The 22,396-nt window shown below is 41.6% G+C and overlaps 1 pseudogene; it reads left to right on the forward strand.

Moving 5' to 3' along the window:
• LOC135529091 (zinc finger CCCH domain-containing protein 11A-like) overlaps positions 1-21,688 on the forward strand; it is a 34,424-nt pseudogene extending 12,736 nt beyond the window's left edge.
• The last annotated feature ends 708 nt before the right edge of the window (positions 21,689-22,396 follow it).

The raw sequence follows: 22,396 nt of genomic DNA on the forward strand, positions 1-22,396 counted from the left end.
GAAGCAAAAACATTATTTTTTATTTTTCTGAAACTTAAATATCACATTTATATAAGTATTCAGTCCCTTTGCTCCGTTCATCTTTCTCTTGATCCTGACTAGTCTCCCAGTCCCTGCCGCTGAAAAACATCCCCACAGCATGATGCTGCCACTACCGTGCTTCACCGTAGGGATGGGGTCAGGTTTCCTCCAGACGTGACGCTTGGCATTCAGGCCAAAGAGTTCAATCTTGTTTTTATCAGACCAGAAAATCTAATTTCTCATGGTCTGAGAGTCCTTTAGGTGACTTTTGGCAAACTCCAAGTAGGCTGTCATTTGCCTTTAACTAAGGAGTGGGGGGCTTCCGTCTGACCACACTTCCATAAAGGCCGGATTGGTGGAGTGCTGCAGAGACCGTTGATCTTCTAGAAGGTTCTCCCATCTCCACAGAGGAACTCTGGAGCGCTGTCAGAGTCACTATCGGGTTGTTGGTCACCTCAATGACCAAGGCCCTGAAAATAGCTGTGCAGCAATCGCTGTAAAAGGTGCTTCAACAAAGTACAGAGTGAAGGGTCAGAATACTTATGTAAATGTGATATTTCAGTTTCCGCTTTGTCATTATGGGGTATTGTGTGTAGATTGATGAGGGGGGGAAAAACTACTTAATCAATTTTAGAATAAGACTGTAACATAACAAAACCTGGAAAAAGTCAAGGGGTCTGAATACTTTCCGAATGCACTGTATGTATATATATATATATATATATATATATATATATATATATATATATATATATATATATATATATATATATATATATATATTTTTTAAAGTTGGGGCATGGATCAGAAAACCAGTCCGTATCTTGTGTGACCACCATATGCCTCATGCAGCGTGACACATTTCCTCCGAGTAGATCAGGCTGTTGATTGTGGCCTGTGGAATTTTGTCACACTTCAATGGCTGTGGGAAGTTGCTGGATATTGGCGGGAATTGGAACATGCTGTCATACACGTCGATCCAGAGCATTCCAAACATGCTCAATGGGGGACAAGTCTAGTGAGTATGGAGGCCAAAAAAGAACTGGGACAATTCCTGGTAGCTGAAAATATCTAAAGATCCCTGCGACATGGGGCCATGCATTATCATGATGAAACATGAGGTGACGGCGGTGGATGAGTGGTATGACAATGGGCCTCAGGATCTCTTCACGGTATCTCTGCGCGTTAAAATTGACATCGATAAAATGCAATCGTGTTTGTTGTCTGTAGCTTATCCCTGCCCATACCATAACAGACCACCACCATGGGGTACTCTGTTCATGATGTTGACATCAGCAAACCACTCGCCTACTCGACGCCACATATGCTGTTTCCCATCTGCCCGTGACATTTGAAACCGGGATTAATCCGCTAAGAGCACACTTCTCCATTTGCCCACTGAAGTCGGTTATGACACCAAACTGCTGTCCGATCAAGACCCCTGTGAGGACAAGAAGCACGCCGTTGAGCTTCCCTGAGATGGTTTCTGACAGTTTGTCCAGAAGTTCTTCAGTTGTGCATACCCACAATTTCATCAGCTGTCCAAGTGGCTGGTCTCAGACCATCTTGCAGGTGAAGAAGCCAGATGTGGAGGTCCATGGCTGGCGTGGTTACACATGGTTGTGAGGCAGGTTGGATGTACTGCCAAATTCTCTAAATAGATGTTGGAGGCGGCTTATGGTAGAGAAATTAACAGTCAATTCTCTGGCAACAGCTCATGTGCACATTCCTGAAGTCAGCATGCCAATTGTACACTCCATCAAAACTTGAGACATCTGGCATTGTGTTGGATAACAAAACTGCACATTTTAGAGTGGGCTTTTATTGTCCCCAGCACAAGGTGCACCTGTGTAAATATAATGTTGTTTAATCAGCTTCTTGATATGCCACACCTGTCAGGTGGATAGATTATCTTGGAAATGCTCAGTAACAGGGATGTAACAAATTTATGCACAATATTTGAGAGAAATACTATTTTTGTGCGTATGGAACATTTCTGTGAGTGTGGGTGTGATATAATTATACGTACCTTCTGAATAATAACAATGGAATAATAATACAGAATCATAATGTGAACCACTCATTACAGGTGGCTTGAAGCCGCGGCCACATCTCAGTGTGAATTATTTGTATATTTCCCCGTTCAGGTGTGAACGCGATGTCTAATGTATTTGTTCATGTCAGAATGTTGCAGATGTTACTGGGTGTTATTTAGTCAGTAACAAACATGTTTAAAACTGTGTTATTTGTATGTTTAGACCACTTGGATATTAGCCATTAGGCTTTTTGCTAACTAGCTTGCTAGAAGGCTCCTCACTTGCACAAGGTGACTTTTTGATCAGAGTGGGCCCAAGAGAGACGCCGCCCATAGCTCCTGTGTGTGTTGGTGAATGGGAGCTACGGAACACTTTTGGGAAATGTGAATGTTGTTCTAATCTAAAGCACTGAATCCCAGGATTCCCATGTTTTCTCTGTTATTAGGACGAGTTTACATTCTGATAGGAATAATTGACATATGTAATAAATATAGGAACCGTATATACAATGATCATTCATGGTGATAATAAATCCTCCCATACGTGGTGCATTTAAAAAGGTTAACGGTTTGTCTTGGCATTTCAGTGTCAATTTAAAAAAGAGAGAAAATAAAAAAGGGTTAATTGAGCCATTGTAATGTGTAAATTAGACTACTGGTTTATTGAACAGTTGTAAGAGCTATGTAATTTGATAGAAGATATTTTGTGCATTTGTGAAACATTCTATTTTGAACTTATGTAAATGGTTGATGATTTCATATGAAAAACACTCCTTACAAGTGACTTGAAGACGAAGCTCCATCTCTGTGTGATTTATTTCTATATCTCTCCCTTTCACCCCCAAGCCAACTCACATTTGGCTTATGTCATGGCCGCCATCTTTTCTTGAGGAGCAAGACTAAAAACGAGGTTAAATCAGCAGGTGCAGTTCCCCCTTTAATCATTATTGTGGCAAATATTAAACTAACCCCAGAACAATGACTAGGGGCAACGTCACCCTACACTGAGAAAGAGGTGGACTGTCTACCTTGGAGTATTGCTCCATTATTACAATTTCTGTGGATGGGCCCACACCTTGTGTGGGTTAAATCATCCAACTGTAAAAATGTGTATGCAAACCTCTCTGTTGCCCATTTTGCCAAACTATTAGCCTCCATCTCTTGCATATGAATCATTGGTGACTGCTCTTACTGTCATACTGCGCTTCTGTCAGGTCCACAGATGATGTGCTAGGCTCTTTTAGAGAGGCCCTGATTGGATCCTGAACGGGTAATGAGCACTGGGTGCTAATTAGCTAGTAGCGGGGTGTTTCCAGATATGTCGACTAAAACCCATCACTAGACCAGTGTAGTGAGGGGGAGAGTAGCCACTAATGAGCCCTCAGTGGTGTTGTTACTGTTACCAAAGTCACAGCTCCATGTTATGCTCCACACATACTCTCATATGAGCGTGCATGTACACACACACACACACACACACACACACACACACACTGGAACACATTCACAATTACACACATTTACCATTGAACACACACACACGCACACACACAGACACACTGGAACACATTCACAATTACACACCTTTACCATTGAACACACACACACACACACACTGGAACACATTCACAATTACACACACACACACACACACACACACACACACACACACACACACACACACACACACACACAGGAACATGTTCACAATTACGCACACACACGTATACACACACAAGCTCATAACTGATTCTCTCCTCAGCATTTTCTGTGATGAGTGCCTAATTAATCTCTATTCACCAGCTCTTCATCATATCTGTAACAGGCAATCAGTGGAGTCGGATATGATACGCTTGATGTATGATGCATCGGTTAGCTCTTTGTGTCCATGCTATAGCAAAGCAAGGAGGAAAAGGGCCTCTCTCTTTGATCAATAACAGCCAATTCCCATGTTTTTTCTCTCATCTGCTCATTTAAAGGACCTCTGTTTTTAACAAGGGCAGATAGACTCCTTGGAAGGACAGAGAAACATTTGTGTTTACCACCTCCCCTTTTAGATTGATCACCGTGAGGCTTGAATGATTCTTGTGTCACTCTGCAAGCCATTACCTGTGCGTGTGTGTGTGTGTGTGTGTGTGTGTGTGTGTGTGTGTGTGTGTGTGTGTGTGTGTGTGTGTGTGTGTGTGTGTGTGTGTGTGTGTGTAGATAGGTAGGTAGGTAGGTAGAGTCCAGAGTGTGTGCATAGAGTCAGCTATTTAGCAGTCTTGTTTATAAGTCTTATGGCTTGGGGGTGTGTGTGAGTGAGTGTGTATGTTTGCCTGTATGTGTGTATTTGCCTGTGTTCACAAAGATAATAAAACAAGTGGGGACATTATCTAGTCCCTGGAAGGAAAAATATTATTTTAGGTTTTAGGGTTAGAATTAGAATTAGGGTTGAGGTTAGGGTTAGGTTAAGGGTTAGAGGTTTGGGAAAATGTGATTTTGAATGAGAATTAACTGCTTGTTCTCCACAAGGATAGTAAAACAAGTGTGTGTGTGTGTGTGTGTGTGTGTGTGTGTGTGTGTGTGTGTGTGTGTGTGTGGTGTGTGTGTGTGTGTGTGTGTGTGTGTGTGCCAGTTTGTTGGTCGGTGTGAGTATTCACTCTGACGATGGTTACTCTGACAGAGCTCCGGAGTTTCTCTGTGGAGATGGAAGAACCTTCCAGAAGGACAACCATCTCTGCAGCACTTCACCAATCAGGCATTCATAGTGGAGTGGCCAGACGGAAGCCACTCCTCAGTAAAAGGCACATGTCAGCCCACTTGGAGTTTGCCAAAGTGCACCTAAATGACTCTCAGACCATGAAAAACAAGATTCTCTGGTCTGACAAATACAAGATTGCACTATTTGGCCTGAATGCCAAGCATTCAGAGGAAACGTCTGGAGGAAACGTGGCACCATCCCTACGGTTAAAGCATGGTGGTGCAGCATCTTGCTATGGGGATGTTTTTCAGCGGCAGGGACTGGGAGACTAGTCCGTGTCGAGGGAAAGATGAACAGCGCAAAGTACAGAGGGATCCTTAACGAAAACCTGCTCCAGAGCACTTAGGACCTCAGACTGGGGCGAAAGGGTTCACATTCCAACAGGACAACGACCCTAAGCACACAGCCAAGATAACGCAGGAGTGGCTTCAGGACAAGTTACTGAATGTCCGTGAGTGGCCCAATTAGAGCCCGGACTAGAACCCGATCTAACATCTCTGGAGAGACCTGAAAATAGCTGTGCAGGATCGCTCCCAAATCCAACCTGACAGAGCTTGAGAGGATCTCCAGAGAAGAATGGAGAATCTCCCCAAATACAGGTGTGGATGTTCCGTCCACTCATCTTTGAATGAACCTGTTTATGCTGTCACGACTCCCAGCGAAGGTGGCTCCCCTGCCTGTTCGGGCGGTGCTCGGCGGTCGTCGTCGCCGGTCTACTAGCCGCCACCGATCCCTTTTTCCTTTTCTGTTCGTTTAGTCTTATTAGTTGCACCTGTTCCTTTTTGTGTTTCTTGATTTTTGTCTATTTAAGCCTGTTAGGCCCGCTTAGGTTTGTGCGGGATTATTTTTGTTCTCTGTCGGTTGTGGATGTGTTCTCGTTGTTGTTTTCTCCGGACTGTTTGTCCTGTGTTTGGGCTGGTCAGTGTTATGTGCGCTGTAATTTGGCGTGACCGTTTTGTGCCGGAGAATACATTTTACTAATCACTGAACCCTCTGCTCCCTGCGCCTGACTCTTACCCACCACTCCTAGTAACCTGTGACATATGCTTTGTCATTATGGGGTATTGGGTATAGATTGAGGATCACCACTTTATTTTAAGAATGTGAAATGTCAGAATAATAGAATGTGAAATGTCAGAATAATAGTAGAGAGAATGATTTATTTCAGCTTTTTTCATCACATTCCCAGTGGGTCAGAAGTTTACATACACTCAATTAGTATTTGGTAGCATTGCCTTTAAATGGTTTAACTTGGGTCAAACGTAGCCTTCCACAAGCTTCCCACAATAAGTTGGGTGAAATTTGGCCCATTCCTTCTGATAGAGGGGGTGTAACGGAGTCAGGTTTATGGGCCTTCTTGCTCGCCCATGCCTTTTCAGTTCTGCCCACAAATTTTCTATAGGATTTGAGGCTTTGTGATGGCCACTCCAATACCTTCACTTTGTCGTCCTTAATTAAGCAATTTTGCCACAACTTTGGAAGTATGCTTGGGGTCATTGTCCATTTGGAAGACCCATTTGTGACCAAACATTAACTTCCTGACTGATGTCTTGAGATGTTGCTTCAATATATCCACATAATTGCCCTACCTCATGATGCCATCTATTTTGTGAAGTGCACCAGTCCCTCCTGCAGCAAAGCACCCCCACAACATGATGCTGTCACCCCTGTGCTTCACGGTTGGGATGGTGTTCTTCGGATTTGCAAGCCTCCCATTTTTACGATGGTCATTTTGGCCAAACAGTTATATTTTTGTTTCATCAGACCAGAGGACATTTCTCCAAAAGGTACGATCTTTGTCCCCATGTGCAGTTGCAAACCGTAGTCTAGCTTTCTTATGGCGGTTTTGGATCAGTGGCTTCTTCCTTGCTGTGCGGCCTTTCAGTTTATGTCGATATAGGACTCGTTTTACTGTGGATATAGATATTTTTGTACCTGTTTCCTCGCGCATCTTCACAAAGTCTTTTGCTGTTGTTCTGGGATTGAATTGCACTTTTTGCACCAAAGCACGTTCATCTCTAGGAGACAGAACGTGTCTCCTTCCTGAGTGGTATGACGGCTGCATGGTCCCATGGTGGTTATACTTGTGTACTATTGTTTGTACAGATGAGCGTGGAACCTTCAGGCGTTTGGAAATTGACCCCAAGGATGAACCAGACTTGTGGAGGCCTACAATTTTCTTTCTTCTGAGGTCTTGGCTGATTTCATTTGATTTTCCCATGATGTCAAGCAAAGAGGCACTGAGTTTGAAGGTAGGCCTTGAAATACATCCACAGGTACATCTCCAATAGGCTAATTGACATAATTTGAGTCAGTCAGAAGCTTCTAAAGTCATGACATAATTTTCTGGAATTTTACAAGCTGTTTAAAGGCACAATCAACTTCGTGTATGTAAACTTCTGACCCACTGGAATTGTGATCCAGTGAATTATAAGTGAAATTATCTGTTTGTAAACAATTGCACAAAGTAGATGCACAAAGTAGATGTCCTAACCGACTAAAACTATAGTTTGTTAACAAGAAATGTGTGGAGTGGTTGAAAAATGAGCTTTCATGATTCCAACCTAAGTATATGTAAACTTCCGACTTCAACTGTATGTGTGCAGTTGCTGACACCTTGTTTGAAGGTAAACAAAAAGATCAAAAGATGAAAAAGATCAAATAGATCCCACTGCCAGATTCCACCGCAATGAGGAGAACTGAAATATTACGTGAAGATTTACCTTCACGACTTGATGAGGTCATTCAGAATGCACCAGGCATTTCATTATCTGTGGATGAAAATCAACAGATAACACACAACTTCTGCTGTTGATAGATTTTTCGAACAAAACAAAGAAGGAATTCTGTGAGGAAATGTTGTGCTTAACAAATCTAGAAGATCTGGTCTCCATCACCACAGATGGAGCTCCAGCAATGATAGGAAGAGGGAAGGGACTGGTTGAACGTTTGAAAGAGAACCAAGCTAACCTGACATCATATCACGGCATCATCCATCAATCTGTCCTGTGTACCAGTCTGGGGAAAAGAGTATTCTGACAACGAGGATGAAACTGATCAACTTTGTAAGAGCAACATCATCCCTACAACATAGGCATCCTGACAGAGGACAATGCCAGTTGTGATGACTTACTACTGCACACAATGACAGATGGCTCAGCAAAGGCCATTTTTTTGTAACACTTTTGGGCCATTCAGGAGGAAAGCAAAGCTTTCTTATCAGAGCAAAAGAGTGACGAGCAATTCAGTTTTCTGAGTTTTTGGAAGATGAGGAGGAGATGGAAACAGTAGCATTTTTGACAGACATTAAATCACACCTTCATCTACTGAATGTTAAGCTGCAGGTGAAGGGACAACATGGTGTGTGATATGAAAACAGCAGTCCGGGCTTTCCCGAGGAAAATTGAGCTTTTAAAGAATGATTTTCATGGAGGACTTGTCCACTTCCCCAATCTTCTGGTGCAAACGCAGGGAGACAAAGGTGTTCCCAGCCATTTTGTTTCCATCCAGAAGCTGATGGATAACTTCAAGGCTTTGATGACTTCACTGCTGGAAGAGAACTGCTGCTGCTCATCCAGAACACCTTCTTGGTCACAAATGTGACAAAGTTGTCAGAAGAAGCAAAACAGATCTTCAGATGGGTAGATGTTGCATCACTGCAAATGGAGTTGATTGAGCTTCAAGAAAATGTGTCTTTGAAGGAGCAGGCTGGTGACTGTGACCCTGGCACTTTCTGGGGAAAGGTGGTGCCTGCAGATGATGTCCCTGTTCTCAAGAAACTGGCACTATACTGTACATGCTGACCATGTTTGTCTCCACATCCGCCTTCTACATAATGAACTTTACTAAAAACAAATACCGCACCAGGTTCACCAATGAACACCTGCACCAGTGTCTCAGGGCCAAATTTCAAGGCATTGGTAGGAGACAGTAATTTCTCTCATTAATGCAGGACAGGGCCCAGTGTGACTTATACATGAATATTGCATTGCCCACAGTGACGTTCTGTGCATTCACATTATTATTATTCTTTGGTCCCAAGAAAACATGCATTTTATTTTATTTAAAAAAATATATATTTTATTTCATGGCCCGTGTACTGTACAATGGTGCACAGTGCACTTTTAGCATAGACAATTATGCAACCACTTTTGTTCTTCAGCAATGTTGATGCAATGTTGCACATTAACATTTGAAAGAAGTTGTCCTTAATTCAAATTCTTGGTCTAATTTAATGTATTTAATGTACATTTTATATAATAACGTGTTTCCTAAGTCATAGACGACTGTGTTTGTTACTACGCTGTACCACAGCGCCGATAAAGGACACTATCCATCTGAACCGTTGCCACCTAGGAAATGTGTGACCTTCTCAAATAGTAGTTGAGTACCCCTGGTCTATGTCATGGAAAGAGCAGACGTTCCTAATGTTTTGTACACTCAGTGTATAGACTGTATAGATTGTTGGGGAAGTCAGCCGGGGTCTCGATTTCTTGTTGAGAGTTTGAATAGTAGAATACACAAGGTGCAATTTCAAAATTTGGTTGTGCATCAGCAGTTTTTCTGTGTTATGTCAATCACTGACAGTTACTCAATTAGCCATGTCGGCTAACATTTTTTTAGATTGATAAATTAGTCGAGCCAGCTATCTGAACGTGGTCGAAACACCGACCGGGGGCCCCCAATGATTTTGTTAGTCACTCTCACTTAGATATCAAATTCATAAATGCAATCACTTCTCTTGACCCTCTGGCAAAATTAGTAGAATTGAAGAAAAGTTGCTCTAAAACGGCAAAATTAAAATAAAAAAAAATAGAAATATCCACTGTCAAGAGGGATGCCGCTAAAAGGATTTCTGGCCCCCACCCCTATCAGCATCGCCCATTCCTGAAGAGTGATCACATCTGGCATAAGTTACTTCACAACTCCATTTATCCTGGATTTGAGGCTCTGCATCCAGATGGGACAGGCAGACATTCTTTCTGTAGTGGAAGAGAAAGGTTGAGTTTTGCAGTAGTATTTGTGCTCTCTTCAATGGGCTTTGTGTGCTCTCTGCATGGCACCTGGCTCCCACCCCACTCTCCTTCCTACAGCCAAAGGTATGAATGGCAGTCCCCTCTGCAGTCCCCTCTGAATGGCAGTCCCCTCTGAATGGCAGTCCCCTCTGAATGGCAGTCCCCTCTGCAGTCCCCTCTGAATGGCAGTCCCCTCTGCAGTCCCCTCTGATTGGCAGTCCCCTCAGTTGGAAGAGTGTGTGGAGCACTCAGCGAGATGCCTGTGAGTAAACCTTGTGTCTTGTGTTTGTGTTTGTGTCTCCTCAATGTAGTTCCTGGATATACTTTTTTTGTATTATGTGTCGCAGTGATGAAATCTCTTTGTGTGAGGCCCGGATTTGTTGAGTATGAATTCATTCCCAAGTACCATTCTCTGTGTGTGTGTGTGTGTGTGTGTGTGTTTGTGTGTGTGTGTGTGTCTGTTTGTGTGTGTGTGTGTGTGTGTGTGTGTGTGTGTGTGTGTGTGTGTGTGTGTGTGTGTGTGTGTGTCTGTGTCTGTGTCTGTGTGTGTGTGTGTGTGTGTGTGTGCGTTCGTTCGTTCGTGCAGGTGTGTGTGTGTACATGCTGGCGTGTTTGTCTCACTGTGTCTCCCACTCCACAGCTGGCAGTGTTGGCTTCCCTGTGCTCTCAGCCAGGTGTGAGTGTTCTCTCCACTGGGCTCCATGCTGACACGAGGGAAAGAGGATTGTGGTACATGCAGGAGAACAGGAACAGCCCTGCTATAACATTCCAGATACTTTCAAAGCTTCCATCGATCTATGACTGTTGATAGTACAGTAACCCCATTCTGTCCCATTTAAGTTAACTCAAATCCAATGTATTTATGAAGCCTTTCTTCCATCAGCTGATGTCTCAAAGTGCTGTTCAGAAACCCGGCCTAAAACCCCAAACAGCAAGCATCGCAGGTGTAGATGCACGTTGACTAGGAAAAACTCCCTAGAAAGGCCAGAACTTAGGAAGAAACCTAGAGAGGAACCAGGCTATGAGGGGTGGCCAGTCTTCTTCTGGCTGTGCCGGAACTAACAGTAAATAACTGTTAAAACTATGCAGTTTTGATAACTAAGAGTAAATAACTGTTAGAACTATTATGCTGGTTTATAAATGGCACATTTAGTATATCATACATATTGTATATGTGCTTTATCATTATTCAAAGTTAATATATGTCTGTGGGGACTCGTGGCAAGTTGGACTTCCCTGTTTTATTATACTTCAATTAATTTAAGTTAAACCCTTTCCTCATCAAGACATGGTTTCAGAAGTGGGATCTGAACCAACAGCTCCATTCAGAGACCAGAACATAATGGGGTTCTGTGTCCTTAGTTTACTTCAATTACCTTATGTTAAACCCTTTCCTCATCAAGACATGGTTTCAAAAGTGGGGTCTGAACCCACAGCTCCATACTTCAAAAAACTTCACTTTCTTGTTGCTTAGTGCATGACATTCCATTTGCAACTCTTTGAAGCGCCCTCTAGTTGATGGGTGACTCATCACGGTACTATGGCATCGGCTTTAAATGATCTAATCCAACTTCAGATCCATAGAGAACAAGACACTGCCAGTTATCTTCATCCTGCTTTCTGATGATGCGTTACTCACCACTCTATTTTGACTCCTGCGTCAGAGGCAATTTAAATCAAACATATCAAATGTCTGAATTAGAAAGACATCCAGTAATTGCCAGTATCATTAAGTCTCTGTTTTCTCTCATCATAGTGATTACTGATTGCACTTCTCTAACACGTTCCTCTGGAGGGCACAAGTGATATTTAGTTAGAACCACGTTTTTTTTTCCATTGAACACAATGCTGACGCTTTCCAATTACGTCTTGCTTTCCTCCTGTGGTTTGTGGAGAATGACGCTTCGAAGTGGAGGCCAAAAAACCCAGTTTTCCTCTGGTAAACAGACGCACATTCCACTCTCATTAATGCAGCGTGGCCTACTTGCGGGTGTGCGACTGGCGGCCATCTTGCCAAGGACATTTGGTGTAGAGAAAGTGGCCGACTGCATCCCCATGAGTGTATGGTGCACACCACGGCTCCTCAGCACCCGCTAATTATTCTTCACACCTAAATTGAGAAAAAGTGAGGGAGGGAAAGGAGGATGAGAAAGAGGAGAGGAAGTATTAACGACAGGAGCTTGCTTTTACAAGAACAATGAATCACAAGAAACACCAGCTGTCCTGTGTTGTCCTTCTGTTCATTTTGATCATTACTGACAGAACAACTGTGTATATAATATACTGGTTAGAGTAACATTATAATATAGACCAAAAGCAATTCTAACAGAGCAGATCTGAGATTAGTAACGTGGTGTTTGTGTAATACAAATATTTTGGGATGCATTTTTTTATGTATATAGTACCAGTCAAATGCATTAAGAAGAAAATAAATTCCCCAAATTAACTTTTAACAAGGCATACCTGTTCATTAATTTATGTATGTGGGGACTTCATGACTACCTCATGAAGATGGTTGAGAGAATGGCAAGAGTGTGCAAAGCTGTCATCAAGGCAAAGGGTGGCTACTTTGAAGAATCTCAAATATAAAATATATTTTGATTTGTTTTAACACTTTTTTTGGTTACTACATGATTCCAAATGTGCTATTTCGTGGTTTTGATGTCTTCAATATTATTCTACAATTCTACAAATAAAGAAAAACCCTTGAAAGAGTAGGTCTGTCCAAACTTTTGACTGGTACTGTATATATACCTTAAACATATTGCCAAGCGTTTCTGTGAACCATCGGTGCATGACGCATTTTGGATGCTTTATGTACTCGCTTATATCACACCACCGTGAATTTGATGAATTCATGGCTCACTATAACATTGTGCTAGAGAGCTATGAGTTGAAAGTTTGATATCAGCGAGGGACAGCTACCCCAAGTTTGCTACACAAGTGCTGCTGGTTACAGGTGCGTTGTTTAGTTGTCCACGCCAGTCATAACAAGTGTGTTGTTATGACTGGAAGTGGTTTGGTTACAGTATAACCCTGCTGGGAAACTTGGACCCTGTATGTCGAAACAGATGGAGACATTCCATACACAATCAATCTATCATGTGTATCTGGTGGCAAGACATGGTCTCCAAACTGGTTGCTGCAGAGAAGGTACCAGCACTAGCATTGAGACTTAGTCACAGCTCTGATGGACTGGCCAACATAGGCCAAGGATATTTTTTGGTGAGCTTCAGCAGGAGCACCGGAAGACAGGCGCTAGAAAAACGACCTTAAACACAACCTCAAGCAATATCCAACCCAGCCAACTCACAGACATCTCCTCCTCCTGATCCTCCTGCCACTCAAAAACCCAGTAGGCAGGAGAGAACAACCGATTCACTGCAGGCAGAGCAAAAAGTCATTCACAGGACCACCAAACACCAACGGAAGCACAAAGTCTGAACTTCAAACATCTGAATCTTGAGACATTCAAGAACTCACAATAAACCGAAGTGACTGCACAAGTCATCATTGTCGAAACCGACGGACTACCAGAGAGAGATTTTAGTTATGGCTGGGTGTAATTTGGTTATGGCTGGCAGTTTTGTTATGACTATCTGTAGTTTGGTTATGACTATCTGTAGTTTGGTTATGACTGATTGTATTTTTGTTTTGACTGATTGTATTTTTGTTATGACTGACTGTAGTTTTGTTATAACTATTTGTAGTTTTGTTATGACTAGAAGTAGTTTGGTTATGACTGGCTGTATTTTTGTTATGACTGACTGTAGTTTTGTTATGACTATCTGTAGTTTTGTTATGACTGACTGTCGCTTTGTTATGACTATCTGTAGTTTTGTTATGACTATAGGTATTTTGGTTACGACTGGCTGTATCTTTGTTATGACAATCTGTATTTTTGTAATGAGTGGCTGTGTCGTTTTTAAAGCATCTCCCAATCCCACCCTCTACTATGTCATGTAGTCAGTCAATTTTGGGCTCCCGATTGGCTCTCAGCAGCCTAAGGCACTGCATCTCAGTGCTAGTTGTGAATCCAGGCTGTATCACAACTGGCCGTGATTGGGAATCCCATAGAGCAGTGCACAATTGGCCCAGCGTCCTCCGGGTTTGGCAGGTGTAAGCCGTCATTGTACAAAATAATTTGTTCTTAACTGACTTGCCTAGTTAAATAAATAAAAAGCATTTTTTTAAATCTATCTTGTTGTAGAACCTCTCTTTCTCCATACCATCATTGAACAAAATACGGTTTGTCACCTCGGTAGGGGAAATGTCAAGTGTGTCTCTGTGAATGTCATCAGGTTTAAGAGCCCACAGCTTCACTTGTGTACATCTGAATGTCATATTAGCTTGGTCTTTGTCACCCTCAATACTAAATTGAGGGGCCATTGAGCCACAGAGCCACTGTATTGATAAAATAGACATGGAGCGGGGATCAAATGATGCTACATCTCTCCTCATATACATGTTGAGCTTGTTCTCTCTCTGCTCTCTCTGTATTTATTTCTCTCTCTCTCTTCTCTGTCTATCAGACACACTGCTCACCCTTGGCAGAGGTCCTGAAACTCCACCCAGCTGAGAGACCGCCAAGGAGAAAATTCAATTTGGAGATTCCCATCCCAGAAGCATACCTACTCTTCCCTGTCCTTTTTTTAACACCTTTTGTTTCGTTACAAAGTGTGATTGAAGAAGATTTAATAGTATTTTTCTGTCATTGATCAAATGTATGGAAGGGATTTTATTTGTCATCCACTTAAACACAATACCCCATTATGACAAAGTAAAAACATGTTTTTGGAAATATATGCACATTTATTGAAAATGAAATACATGAATATCTCATTCACACAAGTATTCACACCCCTGTCAATACTTTATAGAAACACCTTTGGCAGCGATTACAGCTGTGAGTATTTCTGGGTAAGTCTCTAAGAGAAATCCATACCTGCATTGTGCAACATTTGCCCATTATTCTTTTCAAAATTCTTCAAGCAAATGGGTTTGTGATCATTTTTAGAGTACCAATTTCAGGTCTTGCCATAGATTTTCAAGTATATTTAAATCAAAACTGTAACTCGGCCAATCAGGAACATTCACTGTTTTCTTGGTACGCAACTCCAGCGTAGATTTGGGCTTGTGTTTAAAAGGATGGGTGGATATGATTGTAAATCTCATATTTAAAAGTTTATATTCTGTTTAAAAGGGTGGGTGGATATGATTGAAAATCTCATATTTAAAAGTTTATATTCTGTTAACTCATATCCAAATAATGTTGTTGACTCTTCCTACTCATATTTGTTGCTCAAACTTGTATCTCAAACAGACCATTTCCGCATAGAACATGTCACCTTCCTGAGGAGGATGTGCTGGCCAATCAGCGGTCTAGAGGAGGATGAGCTGGCCAATCAGTGGTCAAGAGAAGGATGAGTTGGCCAATCAGCGGTCTACTTGCATTCATTTTTATAAGACCGGTATACGATTCCAACACAGATAAACTGCTTTTTGAACATACTTTATTACCATTTTTTGGAAGGAAAACTATTTAACTTATATTGGAAGTATTTATCGGTCATATTTCATATACATCTGGGCAGTTACTTTAACCTCTTGATACTCCCCACCCCGGATCCGGGATCGTGAATAAAGCCTCAGGCTAATTAGCATAACGCAACGTTAACGATTTCTGAAAATCGCAAATAAAATGAAATTAATGCACCTGCTCTCAAGCTTAGCCTTTTCTTAACAACACTGTCATCTCAGATTTTCAAAATATGCTTTTGAACCATAGCAAATCACTAATTTGTGTAAGAGTATGCTAAGCTAGCTTAGCATTTTGAGTAGCATGTAGCACGCAACATTTTCACAAAAACCAGATAACCAAATAAATAAAATCATTTACCTTTGAAGAGCTTCGGATGTTTTCAATGAGGAGACTATCAGTTGCATAGCAAATGTTCAGTTTTTCCTGAAAGAATCTTTGTGTAGGAGAAATCGCTCCGTTTTGTACATCACATTTGGCTACCGAAACGAACCAAAAATTCAGTCACCAAAACGTCAAACTTTTTCCGAATTAACTCCATAATATCGACCGAAACATGGCAAACGTTGTTTAGAATCAATCCTCAAGGTGTTTTTTCACATATCTCTTCATTGATATGCAGTTCGTGGAAGCCTGCTTTCCCCTCAGAATCGCATGGAAAAATACCAGCAGCTGAAAAAGACGCACCAATTTTGACGGAGGACACCGGGCGGACACCTGGAAAATGTAGTCTCTTATGGTCAATCTTCCAATGATATGCCTACAAATACGTCACAATGCTGCAGACACCTTGGGGAAACGACAGAAAGGGCAGGCTCATTCCTCTCGCATTCACAGCCATATAAGGAGACAATGGAAAACGGAGCCTCAAAAATCCTGCTGGTTTCTGGTTGCCGTTTCATCTTGGTTTTGTCTGTAGCTCCCGTTCTAGGGCACCCACAGACAATATCTTTGCAGTTCTGGAAAATTCAGAGTGTTTTCTTTCCAAAGCTATCAATTATATGCATAGTCGAGCATCTTTTTGTGACAAAATATATTGTTTGCATCCTGGATGCTGATTGGTTGATATGCAGGAGTTGTGGGACAACAACTCCCGCAAAATACCATGACATGTTAATGTGCTAATTCCACTGTCCTGCAGCCCAGGAAGGAAAATCATAAACTTTATCTCCCTCTGGGAAAAAGCGTCTACACATTTTTCCATGCCATTATTTTGTTCGCTGCAGTTGGGGTTTGTGTAAACCTACCTTTCTCCCTCTACAACCTGTGCAACAATGTATCATTACAAATGTGCCAGTAGGCTAGCTAGCTCAAGAATAAATGTGAAACTAATAATTCACCATGGAAACCGGAAACCACTTCACATACTTTTACCAAACCTACACTGTGAATGTTTAAATGATGTATTCAATAAAGACAAGAAAAATACAATAATTTGTGTGTTATTAGTTTAAGCACATTGTGTATGTCTATTGTTGTGGCTAAGATGAAGATCAGATCAAATTTTAGGACAAATTTATGCAGAAATTCAGATAATTCCGAAGGGTTCACATACTTTTTCTTGCCACTGTACATTTTCTTGCCATTGTAACATCTCTCTGTATTTTGATACTTTGTGCATGGCAATTGATCAGCATTAAAAACTGTGTGGACAGGTCCTCCTGAGTGCCACAGCGGTCGAAGACACTGCATTGCTGTGCAAGCTGCATTGCTACAGATGCTGGATCGATACCCGTGCCGGCTGCCACCAGAAGCGACTCGTGGTTTCTCTCCCTCAAAAACAGAAAAAAATAATTCTAAATAACAAACTGGCTTTATTTTCAAATTAGTGAAAATGTCTCACCCTATGTTCAAGAATGGCCTGAAAACAAAATAATCTCCAAAATATAATTTTTTCAATCAAAGTGATAATTATTATTATTATTATTAATTCAATTAGAATTATATATATAAAGCACCTTAGATATTCTCACAGATCAGATTTGCACTTTGAAAATGCCCCTTAGATATTAATTTAGAATCCTCCTCCTCTTATGCTCTTAGTACTGTAGCCTACTCCCGACCATCACATTGTACAGCGCCATATTTTCCGTTCCATCCTCATGGAAACTCTGAGGGTTACGTTTTTCATTTTTATTGGAATAGAAACACCATAACATTAACCTTTCTCGGGCAGGCGTTCCACTAGCGGCACCCCTCGACAACATTCTGCTGAAAAGGCAGCGAGCGAAATTCATTTTTTATATGTAACTTTCACACATTAACAAGTCCAATACAGCAAATGAAAGATAAACATATTGTTAATCTACCCATCATGTCCGATACAGCGAAAGCACAACATATGATTATGTTAGGTCATAGCCAAGTAAAAAAACACACAGCCATTTTCCAGCCAAAGACAGGAGTCACAAAAAGCAGAAATATAGATAAAATTAATCACTAACCTTTGATGATCTTCATCAGATGACACTGATATGACATCATGTTACACAATACATGTATGTTTTGTTCGACAATTGTCACACTCTGACCATGATTTGCATTGTTTGTTTCTATGCTTTGTTTGGTCAGGGTGTGATATGTGTGGGCATTCTATGTTGCATGTCTTGTTTGTCTGTTTCTATGTGATTTGGCATGATATTGTTCTCAATCAGTGGCAGGTGTTTGTCGTTGTCTCTGATTGGGAACCATATTTAGGTAGCCTGTTTTGTATTGTGGTTCGTGGGTTATTGTCCATGTGATGTAGCATGTTAGCACTCATTTTCTATAGCGGTCACGTTAGTTTTGTTTTGTGTACTTCATGTTTTTCCATCTTTTCATTAAATCATGCATTCACACCACGCTGCGCTTTGGTCTCCTCAATATGACGATCGTGACAACAATGTGCATATTTATATCCACAAATCTCAGTTTACATTGGCGCATTATGTGCAGTAATGTTTCGATTCCAAAACATCTGGTGATTTTGCAGAAATACTCATAATAAGCATTGATAAAATATACAACTGTTATTCACAGAATTAAACATAGACTCCTTAAAACCTGTTAAAGATAGGGCTGTCTGCTGCCCCCTTTGGAGTAATTGCGTGCCCATATTAAACAGAAAACAAATCTTTCAAAAATTGCTAATATATGCATATAAAAAATATTGTTGAATAGAAAATACTCTAAAGTTTCTAAAACCGTTGAAATTATGTCTGTATGTAAAGCAGAACTCTCAGGGCAGTCATTCTCCCAAACTCTCTCTTGTCATCATAAAAGTTGGCCCAACTTTGACGTCATCGCCCCCACCCTTCCCAAGCGCCTACAGACCTGGGAACAGTGTCTATGTCTTCAGCGCAATGTCTGCTTTCAATGGCGGCCCGAAACCTTTCGGTCACGCGAAAAAAAAGGTCACATTCATGCGCGCTCTTCTTCGGTGTTCTCTCTTTTCCAAGTATGATTGAACGACACGTGTGTTTCTGTTCATCCTGAGAATTGTTGTGCACCTTTATAACATGCTAAAGCTTGGTTATGAACATAGTTTGACAAGTTTAGTCGACATATAATATGTAAATTCGACGTTTTGGTGCGCATCCACTTGACTTTTGGCTGCATTTCAACCGAAATATGCCGTGCTTGATAACAGACACAGACTTCACAACTAAACAATGTTTTTGGTGAGTATAATTCCTTCCAGGTCTTCTGATGGAAGAACAGCAAAGGTAAGGGAATATTTATGTGTTAAATTTGGGTTTCTGTGGACTCCAAGATAGAGGAGCCATCATGCTAATTTCTGAGCGGCGACTCATATTATAGCCTAGTGAACGAATTCTGTAACGTTAAATATAAATGTAACACAGCGATTGCATTTAGAAGAAGTGTATCTTTCTATATATATGTAGAACATGCATATTTAGTTAAAGTTTATGATGTGTATTGCTTGTTATCTGACGTTATCTGCCGGAGCTATTGTCATTTCTCTGGACATTTGAGTAGCATTTTTTGAACAATGCGTAATTGTAAACAGAGATTTATGGATATATATAGCATATTATTGAAAAAAACATAAATGTACTGTGTAACATGTTATATTACTGTCATCTGATGAAGATTTCAAAAGGTTAGTGATTTATTTTTCTTTTAATCCTGCGTTTGTTGATTGCATATTTTGTTCAACTTGGCTATGCAAATTAGCTGTGTCTTTGGTGGTGGTTTGACATAAATATGTGCTATGTTTTCGCCGTAAAACATTTTAGAAATCTGACTTGCTGGGTAGATAAACAAGGTGTTTATCTTTCATTTAAGCTATTGGACTTGTTAATGTGTGGAGGTTAAATATTTTTAAGAATATTTTTTGCGTTCCATGCGCCACATTCCAGCTGAGGGGGTTAGGGAACGTTCCCAAGTGGGGATCAACATCCACAAAAGGTTTTAATGCAACCGCTGTGTCAGATCTCAATTTCTTTTTAAGGAAAAAGCATAATCTGAGAACTGCGCTCTGAGCCCAATCCAGCCAGCGAAATATCTGCCATTCTGGAGACAACAGAAGTTAGAAATAACACCATAAATATTCACTTACCTTTGATGATCTTCATCAGAAGGAGCTCCCAGGAATCCCAGTTTGACAATAAATGACTGATTTGGTCCATAAAGTTCAATAAAGTCCATCATTTATGTCCAAATAGCCACTTGTTGTTAGCATGTTCAGCCCAGTAATCCATCTTCATGAGGCGCAGGCACAGGTCGTAGAAACAAGTCAAACGATGTATGCAATCAATCTTTAGGATGTTTTTACATAAAACATCAATAATGTTCCAACCGGAGAATTCCTATGTCTGAAGAAAAGCAATGGAACGAGAGCTACCTCTGTCGGGGGCGCCCTTTCACGAGCCTGAGACACTCTGCCAGACCACTGACTCAAACATGTCTCATGAACCCCTCCTTTATAGTAGAATCCTCATTAAAATTTCTAAAGACGGTTGACATCTAGCGGAAGGGGTGCGTCACCCTAGGAGGGGTGCGTCACTTGAGTGGGTTGAGTCACTAAACTTCCTGTCTGGGTTGGCGCCCCTCCTTGGGTTGTGCCGTGGCGGAGATCTTTGAGGGCTATACTCGGCCTTGTCTCAGGATGGTAAGTTGGTGGTTGAAGATATCCCTCTAATGGTGTGGGGGCTGTGCTTTGGCAAAGTGGGTGGGGTTATTATATCCTTCCCGTTTGGCCCTGTCCGGGGGTGTCATCGGATGGGGCCACAGTGTCTCCTGACCCCTCCTGTCTCAGCTCCACCTCCAGTTTCAACTGTTCTGCCTGTGATTATTATTATTTGACCATGCTGGTCATTTATGAACATTTGAACATCTTGGCCATGTTCTGTTATAATCTCCACTCGGCACAGCCAGAAGAGGACTGTCCACCCCACATAGCCAGGTTCCTCTCTAGGTTTTTTCCTAGGTTTTGGCCTTTCTAGGGAGTTTTTCCTAGCCACCGTGCTTCTACACCTGCATTGCTTGCTGTTTGGGGTTTTAGGCTGGGTTTCTGTACAGCACTTTGAGATATCAGCTGATGTACGAAGGGATATATAAATAAATTCGATTTGATTTGATTTCGTCAACAATGCTACTGCCATCCTAAATGACCCATTATGCAAAATAAGAAATGTTCTTACCAGCCTGACATCAGCATTTGGTCAGGTCTTTGTGCCATACAAGATCAATGCCTTTTATTGAGTACCTGATGTTAGGGAAAGGTAGGCTGGTGTTCTGTCAATATATTCCCTCCAAAAGGCACAGGTTTGGGGTCAAGTTCTTTGTCATGTGCGACATGAAGAAACGATTTGTCCAGGACATTATAGTTTACACGGGGTCCTCCACTGACATCCGACATTATGAGGGGCTTGGGCTGTCTGGGTCCGTGGTGATGACCATGCTGGCTCCTCATCTCAGCAAGAGACACACTGTATGTGGAAAATTGTTACAGCAGTCCCACACTCTTCCAGCATCTGCTCTCCAACAGCACAGGGGTCTGTGGCACAGTCAGGTCGAACAGGAAGGGGATGCCGGCATTCGGATGCAGGAAGATGCAGAGAGGGGAGGTGGAGTTCCAGGAGAACGGTCAACAGCTGGCAGTAAAGTGGCATGACAAACAATACGTCCATGTCCTCTCCACTGTCCAGACAGCAACCATGTTGGCCACAGGGAAGGTGGACCACCTGAGGGGAGAGAGAAAAATCAAGCCAGACTGTGTGCTTGACTATAACCTCAAAATGGGGGCCGTGGATAAGGCGGACAAGATAAACAGCATTGTGGAATGCACTCAGAAAACAACCAAATGGTATAAGAAGATATTTTCCATCTGATCAACACTGCTACCCTTAATGGCCACATTGTTCACCGCCAACCAACAGGTGAGATGATTACTGAACAAGGTATTTTTTGTAATTGAACAGTTCATACAAAAATAGAAACATTTAACGTATTAAGGCACTTACTTTCATAGAAACGCAGCCAGGATTTGAACCAGGGTGTCTGTAGTGACACCTCTGGCACTGAGAGTCTGTGCCTTAGACCGCTGCGCGGTCTAAGGCACAGTGCTAATAGAAAAATGTAGCTAGCTACATAAACACGATTGAATATAACACCATAAAGCTTATGAATTGAGTAACATTACCTCGCGTGTCCTCGGTTATAAGGAATATCCACAAATATACTATGCTCCATACATAGTAAGCTAGAGTAAAAACAACATAACACGACATACAGAAACTATTATAACATAATAGAGCACTTACTTTGATAGAAACACACACATTTCCAAAGTTATTATTGGTAACGAAGACAACAATGACAGACAACAATGCGGGCAACAGACGGAAAATGTAAAGACGTGTGTGCAGAATCCTCAAAGTTGGAAGACGCTGATTTAACCCTTCACTGTCATTTTGGACTAATCTCCCATTTATTTTTTCCTCCTGTTCTGACGGGACATGCGCAAATGTCTGCAGGCTTGAACTGAGCAAACGCAGTTTGCGAAGTGCTTGGGGAATTTTGTCTGGGTCAGAAATGTT

This window comes from Oncorhynchus masou, chromosome 5 (genome assembly GCF_036934945.1).
Source record: "Oncorhynchus masou masou isolate Uvic2021 chromosome 5, UVic_Omas_1.1, whole genome shotgun sequence".
NCBI lineage: Eukaryota > Metazoa > Chordata > Actinopteri > Salmoniformes > Salmonidae > Oncorhynchus > Oncorhynchus masou.